This window comes from Canis lupus, chromosome 1 (genome assembly GCF_011100685.1).
Source record: "Canis lupus familiaris isolate Mischka breed German Shepherd chromosome 1, alternate assembly UU_Cfam_GSD_1.0, whole genome shotgun sequence".
In the NCBI taxonomy this organism is placed as follows: domain Eukaryota; kingdom Metazoa; phylum Chordata; class Mammalia; order Carnivora; family Canidae; genus Canis; species Canis lupus.
In genome coordinates this window covers 98,252,898-98,269,692 of record NC_049222.1, presented here as the reverse complement: position 1 = coordinate 98,269,692, position 16,795 = coordinate 98,252,898, and the positions used below count along the sequence as shown (strand labels likewise).

General features: G+C 43.3%; 1 long non-coding RNA gene across 2 annotated transcripts in view; it reads right to left on the bottom strand.

The window, feature by feature from the left end:
- Window positions 1-210: 210 nt before the first annotated feature.
- Window positions 211-16,795, bottom strand: part of LOC111097082 — a 29,153-nt gene continuing 12,568 nt past the window's right edge. The window contains exons 3-4 of one of the 2 annotated variants that reach the window (XR_005354340.1): window positions 2,480-2,608; window positions 211-591 (exon numbers count right to left, since the gene is read on the bottom strand). This is a non-coding gene — a long non-coding RNA (uncharacterized LOC111097082). The remainder of the gene's footprint in view (window positions 592-2,479; window positions 2,609-16,795) is intronic. The other variant, XR_005354341.1, reaches the window with a different exon arrangement.

Genomic DNA, 16,795 nt, shown 5'->3' with positions numbered 1-16,795 from the left:
GGGGTGTAAGCAAACTGGTAGCACACGGATCCCTGAGTCCTGTTAGGGAAACCCATTTCAAAAGATGAGTGAGTTAAAATAATGAAAAATTCTTCTTTTCTTCATCTCTTTACAATATATTTTTAAAAGATTTTATATATTTATTTGAGAGAGAGAGAGAGATAGCAAGAGAGAGTATGAGCAGGGGGAGAGGGAGAAGCAGATACCCCGCTGAGCAGGGAGCCCGATGCAGGACTCGACCCCAGGACCCTGAGGTCATGACCTGAGCTGAAGGCAGACGCTTCACGAGTGAGCCACCCAGGTGTCCCTCTTTCAGTATTTTAGGCACTACAACTATTGGTTTTGTGCTCAACCTGTAATTATATTTCTGTGCACGGTAAGCGAGCATGCGTGTTATGCAAAGGGTGTTTATGTTGCTGGAGCAGGTTTCAAAAGCCAGGCATATACATTGTACCAGAGTGTTTACATAGATTCCTTTAAGTGGGGTTATAACAGAACAAAGCCTCTTTTCGAAGCCAGGAGCAGATCAGTGTATAATGTGATCCAGATAGTTCTCAGATAAGGCTTCCAAGGACCATGGGCCTCATACTCCTGCAACGAGAGAAAATAAATTATACACTTTTTATTGGAGGATTTGAATGTCAGTTAATAGAATCAAAGAAGGACCAGCAGATGTAACCAGAGTGGATGATTTTAAGAACTGGTTCTAAAGATTATGGCCTAGTTTCTTTTGATTCCACGGCTCTTCAAAATAGATATTTTGGAAGGAAGTTTCTTATGACAGTATTTTCTTACTTAATTTGGCTTTTTTTGTTGTTGGGAAAAAAATGTTTAAATAATTTTTTCTCTAGGTTTTTATTAGAATGTATTGACTGCTTTTCTTACTAAAGTCACTGGAACCAATTTTTAACCTCCCCAAAGACATATTTGGAAAGCTTCTGTATCAACTTTCCATCAACAAAGCAAATGAGGGGAACTTTAATAATATCATCTCATATAATTGCTGCGTTTAAAAATGATGTTTAGTAATTCATCAACAAATATGACAAATGCCATCATGTCATATCTAATCTTTTTAAAAAAGATTTTATTTATTTATTCATGAGAGACACAGGGAGGCAGAGACACAGGCAGAGGGAGAAGCAGGCTCCAAGCAGGGAGCCCAATGTGAGACTCAATCCCAGGACCCCAGGATCATGCCCTGGGCTGAAGGCAGACGCTCAACTGCTGAGCCACATGGTGTCCCATGTATCTAATCTTAACATAAATGCTATTTTTATTAAAATCAATGAGTTAGAAAGCTCCTGGTCACAGGTGACAGAAGTCTCAATCCAGAGCAGGGGTCTGTCCAGGGGGAGGTGGCGTCCCCCAGCCGGGCCCTGGCTCTCACTGCCAGACTGCAACTCTTCTGGGGTCCCAGGGAGGCGAGGACATCTTGTCAGGGCTCCTGCTGGACGGGGCAGGGGAGCCCCCTGGTCCTGGGGGTCTGCACTTGTCCCCGAGAGCTCCCATTGGGGATCAGCCTGGCCACGACCTGCACCAGGGGATTTAGTGGGGCCTGGGGCCAGACCCCGGGTTTCTACCATCCTGGGGGCCCCCTCAGCAATTCCTCCTGTCCCCTGGGGCCGCTTTGTCATGCCTGAGCTCTTGCTTATATTTTCTTTTTCTTCTTCTTCTTTTTAAAAAATTATTTACAGAATCAATTTTATTATTATTATTATTTTATTTGATTGTGGTGAAACGCTTAACACGAGGTTGGCCCTCCTGGTAGATTTCAAGGGCAGACACAGCATCGTTGGCATCGGAAACAGGGTGGATGTCAGGTCTCCGGACTTGTTCATCCTGCACTGGAACCTTCTCCCTTGAACGGAGCCCCCCGCCCCCACCCGGGTCCTCCTGCCGTGGATCCCACTCTCCCGCCCTGCTTCCCTGCCGAGGACTCCACGGCCATCCTGGCAGGGGAACCACGTGGCCTTCGTCCTGTGTCTGCCTCGCTGTACTGAGCCCGGCATCCGCTGGGTCATCCAGCTGCGGCAGACGGCAGCATCTTCTATTTTCAAGGCCCTGCACGTAGACATCACATCTTCTCTGTCCATTCCCCTGTCGCTCATCGGGCAAGACATGGTGTTCCCCGCCCCCACCCCTCTTTCTGGGGATGAATCTGCGTGCAGGCCAGTGTCACTGCTTCTCTGTGTCATCGTAGTGACAGGTGGGCGAGTGTGTGCAGCTTCAGTCTCAGGGTTCCTGACCCCTCCCAATCCTTCCAGGCCTTTCAGACGCATCCCAGATGCGCCCCAGATGACACGGCACCCGGACCTCTGCCCCATGTGGGCTGCCTCTCCTGGGGTCTCTAGAGGGCTCCTGAATGTGCACATCCACACTTTCCAGTTGGAAATCTGATGGTTTTGCTGCTTCCAGAAAAAGGGAATGAACATATTTCCTCTTGCCTCCTGGGAGCATAAGAAAATAGAGTCTTTACCATCATCGGAAAGAAAGGGACAGGATTCCACAGGTCACAGAAGAGGCTTGTACGATGATGGAGAATCAGAATTCAGATGGTGGGGTAGAGGAAGCTCCTGAGGGAACCAGGAGGCAAAGAAGCTTTTTCCTGAAACAGAGGCAGAGGGCAAGGCTTTGCTCAGGCATGACAACCTTGTGTGGTTTCCCATTTGCAAATGTCCCAGGACACCCACAAACCCAGGGAAAGAGAGGTGAGGATCTGGAGAGGCAGTGAGGGGATGACATGGAACCTCATGCTTCCCATCCCATCTAGAATAAAGCAGAGCCTCCCTTGAAGGGGCCTTGCTACCCCCGGACTCCTTCATCCAAGCCTCACTCACTCACAGTCATGGGCCTCTGCCTCAGGACCCTCGTACATGCTGTTCCCTCCGATCTGTCCCCACAGTCTCTCCATTTACTGATATCAACCAGACCCAAAATGTCTACACTGGCTTCAGAAATAAACTAACAGGGGGCACCTGGGTTGCTCAGTTAATTAAATTGCCAACTCTTGGTTTTGGCTCAGGTCATGATTTCAGGTCACGGGATCAAGCCCTGCATCAGGCTCTGTTCAACATGGACTCTGCTTGTTCTTCTCCCTCTGCTATTCCTCCCTTGCACACATTCTCTCTCAAATAAATAAATAAATACAATCTTAAAAAAAAACAACCCATGAACAAAGAAGGGCCCTTCGTGACTAGCTGAGCCCCTCCATCTCTCTCACTTTATTCTGCTCAATTTATCTTTGACATAGTTCCCAGTGTTATTTATTATATATTATTAAATGATAAATAGGGTAAAAATACTTTTCTGTTTAACTTTGCTATTTCTGCAGTGTCTTAAAAGGTGCCAGATGAAGAGTAGAGCTTGCTTTATGGCTAGAAGAGCTCCCCCCGCCCCGCCAGCCCTCCAGCACCCAGCCAGGGACCAAGCAAGTTAGGAAAGAACACAGTGCTTGGAGGCAGAAGCAGAGGGCGCTGTAAAGACAGGTTGTGCAAACCCAAAACTGCTCTAAAAATAATGATAAAGTTCATTAGTTAAAACAAAACCAAAAGCCAACTGGAAAGGACATTTGGACTACATTTTAGACATAAGTGAAAGTCTGTAGGAACTGCTAGTTCTGTAAAAGGCAAAGTGCCGCTTGCTGTGAAGCTGGCTACCACTGGCTGTCTGCCTCTGTGAGGACCTGCAGGGAGTCCTGGTGACCAGGGAGGCCCAGGGGCCCGATCCAGACCTGCGGAGGTGGGGGTGGCTGCCGCATCACTGCCTTCTGGCCTGTCTGCTCTCGGGAGAGATTCAGCAGGTCCAGCAGCCCTATGGGGGGGTGTCTCTCAGAGGTCTCCTCCCAGGCTGCAAAGCCCCTGGGACTCTGGGCGCTGACTCTGGGCACAAGCAGGGGGCACAAACAGGGGACAGTGTGAGGTGCAGGCACTCAGCTCGGTGCCTGAGAGTTCTCTCTCTCTCTCTCTCTCTTTTTTTAAGATTTTATTTATTTATTCATGAGAGACACAGAAAGAGAGGCAGAGACACAGGCAGAGGGAGAAGCAGTCTCCACGCAGGGGGCCCGACGTGGGCTGAAGACGGCACTAAACCACTGAGCCCCCCGGGCTTCCCTGGATATTTGTTCTTAACAAATAATTTGAGACAGGGGAGGCATATATATTTAACCTGATTCCTTCACCAATTAAGTGGTACTGGAAAAAAGTCAGTTTTCTTTATCATCAGCACAGAGGGTGTTTTAATGGTTATAATTATAATGCTTGTAATTTTATAATCATAAACCATCTGATTTTGGTTCATTTATTGATCAAAGTTAAACAAACATTTGTAATATCTGTGCCGTAGTTTTTAATCTGCATAATTGCATGACATTTCCCATATACTAACCTGTCTCAATTTATCTAATTTAGGTACATTTTGGAACTTTCCATATAAGGGGTCATCATTTCATTTATGATTGTGAATATAATGTTTAACTACATAATCTAGAGGGTAAAGACTGGGCAATAAGTCTATGCTCGTAAAAGTACAGCTATTCAGGGTCATTTTTAGAAAATATCCTGCATGGAAAACAAAACAGTAAAAGCCCAAACAAAATATACGTGTGCAAACACACAGGTCTGCTGCCTCTCATCTCTATACTCAGGAGTTAGCGGAGGCAGGACAGGCGATGCACCCTCAGATGCCTCTGGCATCCAGACAGACAACCAACTAGATCAAGCATCAGCAGGCAATGGCGAGGAGACTGCGGTGAGCTGCAGGACATGCGCTCACCCAAAAATCCTTGCCTTCTGCAGTGGGAAGAGGCCCCAGCAGGAACAGAACAGGGACACACAACATGTCTAAAATGGGATGACTCTGAGAGTTGGGAGGGGATTATGCAAAGTGTAAAGGATTTTAAAGACAAGCACTATCACGATTACACCAAACCACTTCACGTTAAGAGGCATCTGGTAGTCTCAGAAGATGTAGACATTCCATAGTCTAATCAACAATGAGTAGCAGATGAGTTAAAAACATGTCTGCATTAAGTCCTTCGCTATGAGGGAAAGCGAGGGTGTATCTATTATCTCCAGCGACGCTGGGAGAGGCCAAGCTTGGCAAATCCGCGTCTCTGGCTTTTTGCTCTAATCAAAGGTCAGCCTCTTTTTCCACCCCCCTCACCCTTTTCCCCAGAGCACCTGCCAGCAGATTTAGTATCTGTCATTCTGGCTTCCATTTCATTTATTTCCAGAAAAGTCCAGATGCGAGTGTATCTGCAAAATGGGGAGGAAAGGAGAAAGCATCGTATGTCTTACATTATTCACAGAAACTAGACAGGTTTTATTTTGGGCCATAAGTCATCTGACAACACAGAGACAACTCTGACCTTAATCCATTTGGTCTGGTTTTAAGAGGAGGAGAATCTCATGCTTACTTTGAAGGTGTTTTTAACTTCAGGCTTGGTCAAATGTGACATTTTGATCCAGAGAAAAATTCATTTTGGAAGGCAGAATATTTATTTTATTTGAAGTAGAGAATAAGACATCCCTGGCTTGAATCTCCATTTGGCCACTTACTACCTCTATCATCTTGAGCTACTGACTCCTCCCCAGGCTTCTGTGTCTCCGCCTATAAAATAAGTGTCTGGACACCCTGTTTTGGTTTCCTGAGCCTGCCTACATTTCCACAAGTAGTCTTTTCATTATTACACTAATTTTCAATCTTCACTGGCCATTGGAATCGCCTGTAAAGCCTGATCCCATCCCCAAGCACGGGAATATGAAAGCTCCCAGATGACTCTAATGGACAGCCATGGTCTAGAGCCACTGTGTTCAAGTCTCTGGATTTGAACCCTCTGATGTAAATTCTATTTTCTGCTAGGATGTTGGATATACAGTTACTAATTCTTTTAATTCCTTACATTCATTCCCACTAGACACTCATTGAGTGCTTACCATTAACAGACTGCATGATAGGCTGTAGGGTTATATAAATTCAAGGAAATTCCCAGCTTTTAAGAATTTTTTTTTTTTGGAAATTTTGTTTCTTTATTTTACCATAATTTTTTTTGTATATTTTCTTTATTGGAGTTTGATTTACCAACATATAGTAAAACACCCAGTGCTCATCCCATCAAGTGCTCTCCTCAGTGCCTGCCACCCAGTCACCCCAACTCCCCACCCACCTCCCTTCCACTACCCCTTGTTTGTTTCCCAGAGTTAGGAGTCTCTCATGCACTGTCACCCTCTCTGATTTTTCCCACTCATTTCCTCTCCTTTACCCTTTAATCCTTTTCACTATTTTTTATATTCTCCGTATGAGTGAAACCATACACTGTTTGTCCTTCTCCAACCGACTTACTTCACTCAGCATAATACCCTCCAGTTCCATCCACGTCAAAGCAAATGGTGGGTATATGTCATTTCTAATGGCTGAGTAATATTCCATTGTATACATAAACCACATCTTCTTTATCCATTCATCTTTCGATGGACACTGAGGCTCCTCCTACAGTTTGACCATTGTGGACGTTGCTGCTATAGATATTGGGGTGCAGGTGTCCTGCCATTTCACTGCATCTGTATCTTTGGGGTAAATCCCCAGTACTGCAATTGCTGGGTCATAGGGTAGCTCTATTTTTAACTCTTTGAGGCACCTCCACACAAGTTTTCCAGAGTGGTTATATAGTTCACATTCCCACCAACCGCGCAAGAGGGTTTCCTTTTCTTCACATCCTCTCCAAAATTTGTTGTTTCCCGTCCTGTTAATTTTCACCATTCTCACTGGTGTAAGGTGGTATCTCATTGTAGTTTTGATTTGTATTTCCCTGATGCCAAGGGATGCAGAGCATTTTCTCATGTGCTTGTTGGCCATGTGTATGTCTTCTTTGGTGAAATTTCTGTTCATGTCTTTTGCCCATTTCATGATTGGATTGTTTGTTTCTTTGCTGTTGAGTTTAATAAGTTCTTTATAGATCTTGGATACTAGCCCTTTATCTGATATGTCATCTGCAAATATCTTCTCCCATTCTGTAGATTATCTTGTAGTTTTCTTGACTGTGTCTTTTGCTGTGCAGAAACTTTTTATCTTGATTAAGTCCCATTTTTGCTTTTGTTTCCCTTGCCTTCATAGATGTAGCTTGCAAGAAGTTGCTGTGACCAAGTTCAAAAAGGGTATTGCCTGTATTCTCCTCTAGGATTTTGATGGATTCTTGTCTCACATTTAGATCTTTCATCCATTTTGAGTTTATCTTTGTGTATGGTATAAGAGAATGGTCCAGTTTCATTCTTCTGGACGTGGCTGTCCAATTTTCCTAGCACCATTTATTGAAGAGACTGTCCTTTTTCTAGTGGATAGTCTTTCCTACTTTGTCGAATATTAGTTGACCATAGAGTTGAGGGCCCATTTCTGGGTTCTCTATTCTGTCCCATTGATGTATGTGTCTGTTTTTTGTGCCACACTGTCTTGATGATCACAGCTTTGTAGTACAACTTGAAATCCAGCATTGTGATGCCCCCGGCTCTGGTTTTCTTTTTCAATATTCCCTTGGCTATTTGGGGTCTTTTCTGATTCCACACAAATCTTAAGATTATTTGTTCCAACTCTCTGAAGAAAGTCCATGGTATGTTGATAGGGATTGCATTGACCATGTAAATTGCCCTGGGTAGTATAGACATTTTCACAATATTAATTCATATCTTTCAATAGTTACTCTGAATGTGAATGGGCTAAATGATCCCATCAAAAGACGCAGGGTTTCAGACTGGATAAAAAAGCAAGGCCCATCTATTTGCTATTTATAAGAGACTCATTTTAGTCCTAAGGACACCTCCAGCCTGAAAACGAAATGTTGGAGAACCATTTACTACCATTCAAATGGTCCTCAAAAGAAAGCTGGGGTAGCAATCCTCATAACAGATAAAGTTTATCCCAAAGACTGTAGTAAGAGATGAAGAGGGACACTATATTATACTTCAAGAGTCTACCCAACAAGAAGACCTAACAATCATGAATATTTATGCCCCTAATGTGGGAGCTGCCAAGTATATCAATTAATAACCAAAGTAAAAAAAATTAAATAAAAAAATAGCCAAAGTAAAGACATACTTAGATAATAATACACTTATACTGGGAGGCTTTAACATGGCACTTTCTACAAATGACAGATATTCTAAGCACAACATCACCAAAGAAACAAGTCACTGGACCGATGGATTTCATAGATATATATAGAACTTTCCATCTGTACGCAAGCGAATACACATTCTTCTCAAGAGCACATGGAACTTTCTCCAGAATAAACCACATACTGGGTCACAAATCAGGTCTCAACCAATACCAAAAGATTGGGATTGTGCCCTACATATTTTCAAACCACAATGCTTTGAAACTAGAACTCAATTATAAGAAGAAATTTGGAAGATACTCAAACACATGGAGATTAAAGAGCATCTTATTAAAAGATGAATGGGTCAACTAGGAAATTAAAGAATAATTTAAAAAATTCATGGAAACTAATGAAAATGAAGATACAACTGTTCAAAATCTTTGGGATACAGCAAAAGCAGTCCTAAGAGGAAAATGCATTGCAATACAAGCATCCCTCAAAAAATGAGAAAAAACTCAAATACACAAGCTAACTTGGCACCTAAAGGAACTGGAGAAAGAACAGCAAATAAAACCTACAACAACAAGAAGAAGAGCAATAATAAAGATTCGAGCAGAACTCATTGAAATAGAGACCAGAGGAACTGTAGAACAGATCAACAAGACCAGGAGTTTGTTCTTTGAAAGAATTAATAAGATAGATAAACCATTAGCTAGCCTTATTAAAAAGAAAAAAGACTCAAATTAATAAAATCATGAGTGAAAGAGGAGAGATCACAAGCAATACCAAGGAAATACAAATGATTTTAAAAACATATTATGAGGGATCCCTGGGTGGCGCAGCGGTTTGGTGCCTGCCTTTGGCCCAGGGCGCGATCCTGGAGACCCAGGATCGAATCCCACGTCGGGCTCCCGGTGCATGGAGCCTGCTTCTCCCTCTGCCTGTGTCTCTGCCTCTCTCTCTCTCTCTCTCTCTCTCTGTGACTATCATAAATAAATTAAAAAAAATTAAAAAAAACATATTATGAGCAGCTATACACCAATAAATTAGGCAATCTAGAAGAAATGGATGCATTTCTGGAAAACCACAAATTACCAAAACTGGAACAGGAAGAAATAGAAAACCTGAACAGGCCAATAACCAGGAAGGAAATTGAAGCAGTCATCAAAAACCTCCCAAAACACAAAAGTCCAGGGCCAGATGGCTTCCCAGAGGAATTCTAGCAAATGTTTAAAGAGGAAACAATACCTATTCTACTGAAGCTGTTCTGAAGGATAGAAGGGGATGGAATACTTCCAAACTCATTTTATGAGGCCAGCATCACCTTAATTCCAAAACCAGACAAAGACCCCACCAAAAAGGAGAATTATAGATCAATATCCCTGATGAACACAGATGCAAAAATTCTCACCAAGATACTAGCCAATAGGATCCAAAAGTACATTAAGAAGATTATTCACCATGACCAAGTGGGATTTATCCCCAGGATGCAAAGTTGGTTCAATACTTGTAAAACAATTAACGTGATAGATCACATCAACAAGAGAAAAAACAAGAACCGTATGATCCTCTCAATAGATGCAGAAAAACCATTTGACAAAATACGGTATCCATTCCTGATCAAAACTCTTCAGAGTGTAGGGATAGAGGGAACATTCCTCAGCATCTTAAAAGCCATCTACAAAAAGCCCACAGCAAATATCATTCTCAACAGGGAAAAACTGTTGAGCCTTTCCCCTAAGATCAGGAAAAACGACAGGGATGTCTACTCTCACCACTGCTATTCAACACAGTACTACAAGTCCTAGCCTCAGCAATCAGACAAAAAAGGAAATAAAAGGCATTCAAATTGGCAAAGAAGAAGTCAAACTCTCCCCTTTTTGCAGATGACATGATACTGTACATAGAGAACCCAGGGATCCCTGCATGGCTCAGTGGTTTGGTGCCTGCCTTCGGAGGCACCCGAGATCAAGTCCCACATCAGGCTCCCTGCATGGAGCCTGCTTCTCCCTCTGCCTGCATCTCTGCCTCTCTCTCTCTCTCTCTCTGTGTGTCTCTCATGAATAAATAAATAAAAACTTAAAAAAAAAACCCAAAAGACTCCACCCCAAGACTGCTAGAACTCATACAGCAATTCAGCAATGTGGCAGGATACAAAATCAATGCCCAGAAATCAGTGGCATTTCTATACAATAACAATGAGACTGAAGAAAGAGAAATTAAGGAGTCAATCCCATTTATGATTGTACCCAAAAGCGTAAGATACTTAGAACTAAACCTAACCAAAGAAGTAAAGGATCTATACCCTAAAAACTACAGAACACTTCTAAAAGAAATTGACGAAGACACGAAAAGATGGAAAGATATTCCATGCTCATGGATTGGAAGCTTTTAAGAATTTTAACTCATGTGTAGAAGACACATGTAGAACTTATATTCAAACAGCACAGACTTTGCCATGAAGGATTCATATTGTTAGCTATAATCATATCTGTTGTTATATGCTGCTCTGGAAATATATTGTTGACAATAAGATAAGAAAAAAGGCACACATATTGGGAAGGAAGAAATAAAATTGTCTCTGTTCACAGATGACATGATTATATAGAAAATTCCAGAGAATTGACAAAAATGAAAACTTCTGGAACTAATGGATGATTAAACAAAGCTGCAAGGTTTCAGGATACAAGGATGATATATAAGAGTCAATAAAAAAAAAAAAGAGTCAATAGGTTTCCTATATACCAACAGGAAACAATTGGGATTTGAAATTAAGAACACAAAACCATTTTTAAAAAAGAAAAGGAAATGGTAATTATGTGAATTAGGATGCGTGATTTAGCTTGATCATGGTGATTATTTCATTATGCAAACATGTCAAAACATCATATTGTATACTTAAATGTATACAATTTTAATCTATTTACCTCAGTAGAGCTGGGGGTGGTGGTGGACCACTACACCATTAACACTAGCACCAAAAAAAAAAAAAAAAAAAAAAAAAAAGAGAGAGAGAGAGAGAGAAATACTTAGATATAAGTCTAACAAAGTTTGCACAAGATCTATGTGAGAAAAACTACAAATCTCTGGTGAAAGAAGTCAAAGGAGATCTAAATAAATGGAAAGGTAATTCATATTCATGGATAGGAAAATTCAATATTGACAAGATGTCAGTTCTTCTCAACTTAATCTACAGGTTCAGTGCATTTTCAATAAAATTCCAGCAAGCTACTTTGTAGTCATCTACAAACTGATTCTGAAGTTTATGTGAAAAGGCAAAAAGACCCAGAAAAACAAGGTCAGAGGACTGACTTCACTCCAAAGTCTTACCGTAAAGCTGTGGTAATCAAGACAGTGTGGTGTTTGTGACAAGAGAGACACACAGATCAATGAAACAGAACAGAGAGCCCAGAAATGGACCCACACAGGCCTACTCAGCCAACCTTGGGCAAAGGAGCAAAGGCAACTCACTGGAGAAAAGGGAAGAACAGCATTATTAACAAATGCTGGGCATCCACATGCAATACAATAAATCTAGACAAAAGTCTTACTGCCCTCACCATAACTAACTCAATGTGGCTTGTAAACCTAAATGTAACACAGAATTATAAGACTTGAAAAACAAACCATGGGAGAAGATCTAGGGGAACGTGGATTTGGCCATATGTTTTAGGACATCGAACGCATGATCCGTGAAGGAAAATATTGGTAAGAGGGACTTCATCATGACAAAAAGAAAAATCATCCCCTCTGTGAAAGACCCAGTTAAGAGGACATGAAGGAACCTTAAATGGACATCACTAAGTGGAACAAGCCACTCTTAAAAAGCAACCTATAGTAGGACTCCAGGTCTGTGATGTTCTGGAAGAGGCAAAACTACAGGGATGGTAAAGGGATCCGTGGTTGCTGAGGGCTAGGGGTGGGGGTGAGTAGGTGGAGCACAGGGATTTTTAGGACAGTGACACATATTCTGTGATACATAATAGTGACATTATGCATTTGGTAAAACCTAAAGAACTGTACCATATAAAGAGCAAACCCTAATGTAAACTATAGACTTTAGCTAATAATAATGATCAATATCAGCTCATCAGCTGTAACAAGTGCAAGATATTAACTACAGGGACATGAAGGCAGGGAATAAAAGGAATATATGTGAACTCTCTGTTCAATTTTTTCAGTAAACCTAAAACTGCACTAAAAAATAATGTCCATTAATTTAAATATGTGTGTGTGTGTGTGTGCACGTGACAAAAATATCTCAGGCTCCACTTAAATAAATTATTTCTCATGAGCATTTAAAATTTTGAAAAAAATTAATAACATCTGATTGATTAGAAATAATAAGATGGGGTTGTCTGGGGGCTCAGGGGTTGAGCGTCTACCTTTGTCTCAGGTTGTGACCCCAGGGTCCTAGGATCCAGTCCCACGTCGAGCTCCCTGCAGGGAGCCTGCTTCTCCCTCTGCTTGTGTCTCTGCCTCTCTCTGTGTCTCTCATGAATAAATAAATAAAATAGAAATAAAATATGCAAATGAAGGTAGGGGTGAGGGGGCATTGGTGGTCATTGTGTCTCTGGAGCAGGAAGCCACTGCCTGCCACAGTGCATGGGACGCTCCTAGGGCAGAGTCCTGCTACATTGGGATGTATCTTTTTTTTTTTTTTTTTAAGATTTTATTTATTTATAGAGATGCAGAGAGAGAGAGAGGGGCAGAAACACATGCAGAGGGAGAAGCAGGCTCCACGCAGAGAGCCTGACATGGGACTCGATCCAGGGTCTCCAGGATCACACCCTTGGATGCAGGCGGTGCTAAACCGCTGTGCCACCAGGGCTGCCCTACATTGGGATGTATCTTAACTCTCCCACTAATGACATGTGTCCAGTCCTAAGGCATTGGTGGAAATGCTATCTGAAATTTCACTGGACAGGCTAAGTCTTGCAGGTTTAAAGCTGCATAAGAAGAAGGTAAAATCATTTTGGCGGGGACCTCATAAAGTCTCTTCAAACTTTAGCTTCTTTAATTGCAAACAAGGGTAAGAAAATTCAAACGAGATGAATCTTTGATATTTTGAGCACCTTAGGAAAAATAATTTAAAGGTTTTTAAAAATTTATTCATTTCAGAGAGAGAGAGAGAGAGCACGAGTAGGGAGAAGGTCAGAAGTAGAAGCAGAGTCGGAGCTGAGCAGGGACCCCGACATGGGACTCGATCCCACAGGATCGAGGGACTCAGGGATCATGACCTGAGCCGAAGGCAGATGCTCACTGACTGAGCCACCCAGGCACCCCAGAAAAGCTGATTGAGATATGTTTAGGAGATAATGGGTCTTGGACTTGGAGTTATCACTCAGCAATGGAGTTTTCACTCTCTCAGCCAATCCCTTAGAGACAGTAGCTGCAAACTTGTCCCAGAAGCGGTTAAACAGGATTTGCCTTAGGCTGTGCGGCCTCGAGGGTCAGGACAGGTGCGCTCTAGGGGAAGGCAGCCGCGGCCGCCACGGTCAAGGGCAGAGCGCGAGCTGGGCAGCTGGCCACTGGGAGACCCCAGCCTGGAATCACCCCGAGCCGGGGAGCACCCAGACTTCTCATGCCTATGGCCAGACATGTGAATGGCTCGGGCCCTTTCTTGGAATATAAATGGAAGTTTATCAGTTGTGCTTTATTACAAGATCGCAGAAAGATGGTGCCTTAGAACACTTGTTTTGAATCCGTGTAGCTGAAAGGAAGAAGAAACCCATAGTTCCTTGGGTGAGCTTGACACAAGCCCCCCTCAGCCGAATGACCCAGATGGACGGTCTCCCATGTGGGACCAGAAGTGCTGGTAACCACTGAACTCCCCACCCGCCCCCCCAACACCTCTTTTGGCTTTGACTTAGTGTTTTTAGCTTCAAAGTCTCCCTCTGAGGAGAATAATAGGGCATCGGGAGATGAAAAGGAAGGGATAAATGCCCGTGATTTAAGACCTGTTCTCCGAAGATGAACGGGCTGAGTCCCGCTCGCCGGGGAGCACGGGCAAGGACACCCACCTCGGCGTGTCTCTGCACACACGCTCTCGCGCCACGCAGGGGGAAGCTGGGCCTACGCCGGCATGGTTCTCCTTCCATCCCTGCCTCCTCCCGGGGAGACGGAGCGGGACGGAGTGATGCTGCAAAATGCGACGGGGAAAAGCCTTGGCCCCATGCCAGAGCAGAGAAACCAACACGGAGGGGAAGAAAATCCGAAAACAGGCTGAGGCACATAGACACCCCCCACACGATCTCGGAGCCAAACACGGAAATACGGCGACGTGGTAAGAACATTATGATCACATTAACACATAATGAGAAAATTATGGAAAAGATACTCCTCTGCTTGGAACATGGGACCAAGAAAAGCCAAGGTGAAATTTAGGATTGTGTGTGCATCTGGGCGGGCGGGGGGGTGGGGGGGACAAGTGAGTCACAACAGATGGTCCTTGGTCCTCTAGTTAATTGCTGTACATGAATATGAGTGTTTTGTCCTTTAAAATGTTAAATTCTGTCTTGTAACCACCATATGGTCCCCTGTCATTTGCATACTTATCTGTCAGTTGAGCGCTGACTTATTTATTATACTCCAAAAAATATTTGCAGAGCGACTGATAAATTGGTACTAGTAAAAACAGTCATTAGAATCTTGTTTCTGAAAGTCATTGCCGAGTGTCTTAGAGCGTCACCTCACATTCTTGAATCCCCCCAAATTCACAAAATGCAGATGTGCCACGGAGCAGACCTGCTCTTACTTTGCAGCATCACATCGTGATGACACTCTGTGCTTATTCAGGAACATCTTGTTCTACTGCTTTGCTTTCCTGCGCTTTGCAGAGGGTGTGCTTTTTACAAATGGAAAGTCTGTGGCAACCCTGCATCAAGCAAGTCAGTCGGCACCATTTTTTCCAACAGCATCTGCTGGCCTCATGTCCCTGTGTCACATTTTGGCAATTCTCACAAGATTTCAGAGTTTTTCGTTGTTCTTGTATTTGTTATGATGACCTGCGACCAGTGATCTTTGACGTTAACATTGTAATTGTTTTGGGGGCATCACAAGCTGCGCGTGTAGGATGGCAAGCCTAATCCGTAAATGTTGAATGTGTCCTGACTGCAGATGTAGGAACAACAGCAAGAGAATCGAGATGAGAAGTATGGTCTGAAGATGCGACTGAACTGCCCCCAATCTCGGGATAAAACTTAAACAGACGAGGAGCTGCTTCTTACAGATGAGCAAAGAAAGTGGGTTCTCGGGATGGAAACTACTCCTGGTGAAGATGCCATGAAGACTGTTGAAATGACAAAAAAGGACTTACAATATCACATGAACGTAGCTGTAAAGCAGCTGCAGGGTTTGAGAGGAGGGACTCCAGTTTTGAAAGAAGTCCTATTGTGGGTAAAATGCTACCAAACAGCATCACAGGCTACGGAGAAATCATTCACGAAAGGAAGAGTTGATCCATGCAGCAAACGTCGGCGTTGTCTTATTTTCAGAAATGGCCACAGTCACCCAGCCTTTGGCCACCAGCACCCTCTGGGGTCAGCAGATCAACATGAGGCAAGACCCTCCACCAAGCAAAAAGATCATGGTTCGCTGAAAGCTCAGATGAGGGTTGGCATTTTATAACACAGAGTATTTTTAGTTAAGGCATGAGCGTTGTTTCTTTAGACACATACCACCACACACTTCATAGGCTACAGGACCCTGTAAACACAACTTCACATGCACCTGGAAACCAAAAAGTTCACTTGACTCACTTGATTGCAATGTTTGCTTTACTGCCCTGGTCTGGAAGCAAATCCACAATATCTCCATGGTCTGCCTGTAATTTTTCCTAATTTTGCACACACTGAAAAAAAACTTAGCATAATTATTAAAGCTTACGTAATGTCCTCGCCATCAGCAGCCCTGCACACTTGTTCCTGCTGGTGAATGTTCGGTTGTTCAGCTCTTCAACTCGGCCCCGTGGAGGCATGCGGGGCTCGGCTCCAGAGAAACCATTTATCTGTGCACTTGTCACTCCGTTATCACAGGGCTACACCCACAGACTTGTTTCTGTTTTATGTTTTTTTCTTTGGAAAGGTAGTTTGTGAGCATCGGGGTCTTCCCTGATCCGACCTGCAGCAGGGCTGTGCCTGTCCCCATGGGTCATCACATTGTGATTTTAGAGTGAGCCCTGAGTCACCTGAAGATGCAAATAAAACCTGTTGACACCATGTTGACAAGCAAGATGCAGAGACAGCTGCTCCCAAAAGTGACCCAGGCAATTCCTCCGCTTCTGCGTCAAGGGGAGGGGTGACCAAAGAGGGTTCTCCTCCCAGAGGGTCTTACCCACCATTGTTTTTTTTTTTTTTTTTTTTTTTTATTGGTGTTCAATTTACTAACATACAGAATAACACCCAGTGCCCGTCACCCATTCACTCCCACCCCCCGCCCTCCTCCCCTTCTACCACCCCTAGTTCGTTTCCCAGAGTTAGCAGTCTTTACGTTCTGTCTCCCTTTCTGATATTTCCCACACATTTCTTCTCCCTTCCCTTGTTTTCCCTTTCACTATTATTTATATTCCCCAAATGAATGAGAACATATAATGTTTGTCCTTCTCCGACTGACTTACTTCACTCAGCATAATACCCTCCAGTTCCATCCACGTTGAAGCAAATGGTGGGTATTTGTCATTTCTAATAGCTGAGTAATATTCCATTG